This window comes from Cetorhinus maximus, chromosome 3 (genome assembly GCF_964194155.1).
Source record: "Cetorhinus maximus chromosome 3, sCetMax3.hap1.1, whole genome shotgun sequence".
Taxonomy (NCBI): Eukaryota; Metazoa; Chordata; class Chondrichthyes; order Lamniformes; family Cetorhinidae; genus Cetorhinus; species Cetorhinus maximus.
Window position 1 is genome coordinate 160,523,778 of NC_135881.1, and position 4,802 is coordinate 160,528,579.

At 44.7% G+C, this 4,802-nt stretch overlaps 1 pseudogene; it reads right to left on the minus strand.

Moving 5' to 3' along the window:
• Nucleotides 1–430: 430 nt before the first annotated feature.
• On the minus strand, nt 431–534 carry LOC144679241 (U2 spliceosomal RNA; annotated as a pseudogene).
• Nucleotides 535–4,802: the final 4,268 nt, after the last annotated feature.

Sequence of the window (4,802 nt, forward strand, 5' to 3'; positions counted from 1 at the left end):
GCAGATATAGTCACCGTGGATCACACTGGTGTCTGCCAGGTCCCACATACTACAGCTGCAACACATCACCTGCCCTGCCATCTTTATCGTGCCTAATTTATCTAATTAGGTTGCAAGTTTTTTTAAAAATCGCTCAACTGTTGTCTGTAGTTATATCAAGTAGTTTAACTAGTTAAGCTATAAATTATATGTAATACTAATATCTCCCCAGTACCAGTTGAAACTACTGTCTGCCTGTAGAGGGAAAAAATCTTTTTAAAAAATCACCAATCTGTTTTCTGTTCACCTACTTAAAGCTTTCAACACTCAGCAGCTTCTGGAGGCCAAAAAATATATTTAAAAAAGCAGCATCTCCTTTGCCCTCTGTGCTCTGTGCTGAATTCCCGCCTGCACTAAAGCCCCAAGTTAGCACTCAGGCCTTGTGATGCTCAAGTTTTGCTATTACACAATCTACTTTTATAGAGAGCTGATCAGATATTAAACTGATAAGAACAGATACTACACTTGATCTTAGCCAAAAGGCCAAGAAGCGCACACCCAAGTTCCAATGGCTGAATTAACTTCCTGCTAAGGTGATTGACACCTATTCACTTTCAGTTTATTGACAAATAACTGTCACTGCCAGGCAGTTTCTGTTAACTAGGCTCCTTAACTAGCATGCAGCTTTGAGGTTCGAAATCAGAGTTTGACTGCTAATTTAAATTGTTGTCTGAGTTAAACTTACCTGCGCCAAATTCCCAAATTAGCACTCTTATTAATTTTACTCAGACTTCATCACACTCTGTACTCTCACACACCAGGAGGGGAAGTTGGGTGGTCAGCAGTTCTGTTGAAGGGCCATGAGGACTCGAAATGTCAACTGTGCTCTTCTCTGCCGATGCTGCCAGACCTGCTGAGTTTTTCCAGGTATTTCTGTTTCTGTTTTTGTTTTGGGTGGTCAGCAGTTTAGTGAGAATCGGGTTGAGGAAGCAGGATATGAATTCAAAAAGACAGGAGGTTTGAACATGTTCCTTTTGTTTTCAGAGAACAGGTCCCTATGTACAAAAACAAAAAATGCTAGAAAAACTCAGCAGGTCTGACAGCATCTGTGGAGAGAAAAACAGAGTTAACGTTTTGAGTCCGTATGACTCTTCTTCAGAGCTCTTGTTTCTTTATTTTTGTTTCAGATTTCCAGTATCTGCAGTATTTTGCCTTTATCTCAGGTCCCTGTGTATGTCACTTCTAGCAAGCATAAATGAGTCGTGTTACAAGCTTGACTGATTATTTTAAATTGATTGTTAGTGTAGCTATTAGCGCACTCAGGAATGTTCAGAAAGTGCTGCCCCATTGTAGAATCACATCTAACAGTAGATGTTTTGTTTTGGTAGGCTGGTTGAGTATGGTCTGTACTCTGCCTATTATGGACAACTGAAGGAACATGCCATTTGATTTGATCAGCCAATTGTTGAGACATATGGCCTACATATCTGACATTGCATGGGCATTGGGTTGTTAAGGGCCTTAACTGGCCTATTAATTGATGGCGGGCACGACTCTGACTCATGCGCGTGCCCGCGGAGTGAAATATTGCGTGAGTGCATGTTGACGTCGGGACGCTTGCATCATTTTACGCTTGCGCCCACCCGCTCAGCAAAACATTCTGCCCCATGCCTTTTATGTGCTGTTGTGAAACACGTCGGTGCGCTTTCCTGCCGACGTGGATGGACGATCCAGCAGGGGGGGACGATTCCGGCAGGCTGGCCTAATAATGATATGCAGATCTAATACAATGAGGTTCCCGATGTCTGATGGTGGGAAATGCAGCCCACCATCAGTGGAATGAACGGACGATCGCAGACTGGTTTCACGCCATCGTGAAACTGATCGCGTCATATTGTCTGCTCACGCCACTGAACATGCTCAATGTCGGCGGGCTAGGAAGTTCCCAGCCTGCGTGTGTGTGGGACTAAGAGAACGTGTGTGTATGAGAGTGAGAGATTGAGTGTGTGTGTGTGTGTGGGGAGTGGGGGGAGTGAGAGACTGAGGGCAGAATCTTGCCCTTGGATGGCAGGCTGGCCCCACCCGCTGGGGCTCCTGGTCTGCCCGCCAGCCTTAAAGTTGGACGGGCAGGTCTTTAATTACTTTAAATAGCCTGTCAATGGCCTCAATTTTGCTGTCCGCCCGCCTTCCTAAAAATTTAAATGGACCGGGATGACGTCGGGGATTCCTCCTGATGTCATCCCGCGTCATTTTCCCCTCGGCGACCGGGCCCCGCCCCCAACTCGCCGAGGGGAAAATCCTGGCCTGAGTGTATGTGCATGGGAGTAATAGAGTGAGTGTGTGTATGGGAGTGAGAGAGTGAGTGTGTGGGAATAAGAGAGTGTGTGTGTGTATTTGTGTGTGGGGGAGTGAGTGTGTGTGGAGGAGTGAGAGAGTGAGTGTGTGTGTGGATGTGAGCATGAGAGTGAGTGTGTGTATATGGGAGTGATAGAGTGAGTGTATGCATATGGGAGTGATAGAGTGAGTGTGTTTATGTGGGAATGAGAGAGTGAGTGTGTGTATGTCGTCCTATTCCCTCTGGTTGCAAACATATGCAGTATGATTTCCAAGTGTCAGAAAGTGTTAATGGCATTCTGATTGTTACTTAGTTTTTTTTATTCGTTCATGAGATGTAAGCGCCGCTGGCAAGGCTGGCATTTATTGTCCATCCCTAATTGCCTTTAAGAAGGTGGTGGTGAGCCACCTTCTTGAATCATTGCAGTCTAAGTGGTGTAGGTACCCCCACAGTGCTATTAGGGAGGGAGTTCCAGGATTTTAACCCAGCAACAGTGAAGGGAGGGCAATAAATTTCCAAATGAGGATGGTGTGTGGCTTGGAGGGGAAATTGCAGGTCATGGTGTCCCTGGACGTCTGCTACCCTTATTCTTCTAGGTGGTAGAAGTCACAGGTTTGGAACGTGCAGTTGAAGGAGCCATGGTGAGTTGCAGCAGTGCAACTTGTGGATGGTACACACCACTGCGTGTGCCAGTGATAGAGGGAATGGATGTTTAAAGTAGTAAATCTGGTGCCAATCAAGCAGGCTGCTTTGCTTTGGATGGTGTCAAGCTTCTTGAGTGTTGTTGAAGCTGCGCTTATTCAGGCAAGTGGATAATATTCCATCACACTCCTGGCTTGTGCCTTGTAGATGATAGACAGGCTTTGGGGAGTCAGGAGGTGAGGAATTTGCCACAGAATTCCCTGCTTCTGACCTGCTCTTGTAGCCACGATGTTTATATGGCTGGCCCATTTAAGTTTCTGGTCAATAGTAATCCCCAGAAAGTTAATGGTGGGGGTTCAGCAGTGATAATGTCAGTAAATTTTAGTGCAGATGCTTCGATTCTCTTCTGTTGAGATAGTCATTGCCTGGCACTTGTGTAGATGCAAATGTTATTCACCATTTATCAGCCCAAGTCTGAATGTTGTCTAGGTCTTGTAGCATGGAGGCACGGACTGCTTCAGTATCTGAGGAGGTACAAGTGGCATTGAACGTGTACAATCATCAGCAAACATCCCCACATCTGATCTTAGGTTGGAGGGTGTTATATTTCTGTGTCTACTTTACACAAGCTCACCAATCTCACACCAGGACTGGTAAACATAGGTTTAGTTTATTTGAAGATACATTACAGGATGACTCAGCAGACAAATCTATTTTAGGAATTCAGCAACCATTAATCACAGGGACAGCACATGCAGCTGCAATTCTTACACACACTGCTAGATTATGGTCACATGCTGCTTTACATTTTAGTTACTTGCTTATTTGCATATTCCCTTGAAGTGATATTACAACTGTGTGTCATTGATGAAGTAGCTGAAGATGGCTGGGCCTAGGCCAATACCCTGAGGAAATCCTGCAGTGATGTCTAGGGCTAAGGTCATTGGCCTCAGACAATTAATACCATCTTACTTTGTGTTAGGTATGACTCCAATGAGGGGGAGAGATTTCCTGATTCCCATTTACTTCAATTTTGTTCGGGCTTTGATGTGATAGTCAGGCAAATGCTGCCTTGATAGCAAGGGCAGGCCCTCTTACCACACCTCTTAAATTCAACTCTTTCATCCATATTTTGACCAAGGCTGCACTGAGGTCTGGAGTTGAGCTGAGTGGCCCTGTTGAAAGCCAAACTGAGCATTTGAGCAGGTTATTGCTGAGTAGTCAGCAATAACTTCCATCACTTGTAATATTTTAATTTTTTTTCATGGGATGTTGGTGTCGTAGGCAAGACCAGCATTTGTTACCCATCCCTAATTGCCCTTGATAGGTGGTGGTGATCCATCTTCTTGAACGGGAGCACTCAATCTGGTTCAATTTTCTGTAGTGGCATGCTACAACTTGGCCGTTTTGGCAGGCAGTTAAGAGTCAACCACATTGCTGTAGGCCAACACTTGTAACCTGGGCAGGCAGCAGATTTCCTTCTTTAGAGGGGTTTAGTAAACCAGATGGATTTTTACAGCAATCAATGACAGTTTCATGGTCACCATTACTGAGACTGGCTTTCAATTTCAGATTTATTAATTATTTTATTTAAATTCCACCCATGCCATGGTGGGATTTGAAACCCTGTCCCCCAAGCCTGAACCTTTGGATTACTAGCCAATTGACATTACCACTACATCACCAGAGTAAACTGATGAAGTGGTAATTGGCTAGATTATTGGCTGCTTATTGAGGACATGACATACCTGGGCAATTTTCCACATTGTTGAGTAGATGCCAGTGTTTTCATGTACTTTCTAGCATTGCAGCTACTTCTGAAACACAAGTCTTGAGCAGTACAGCC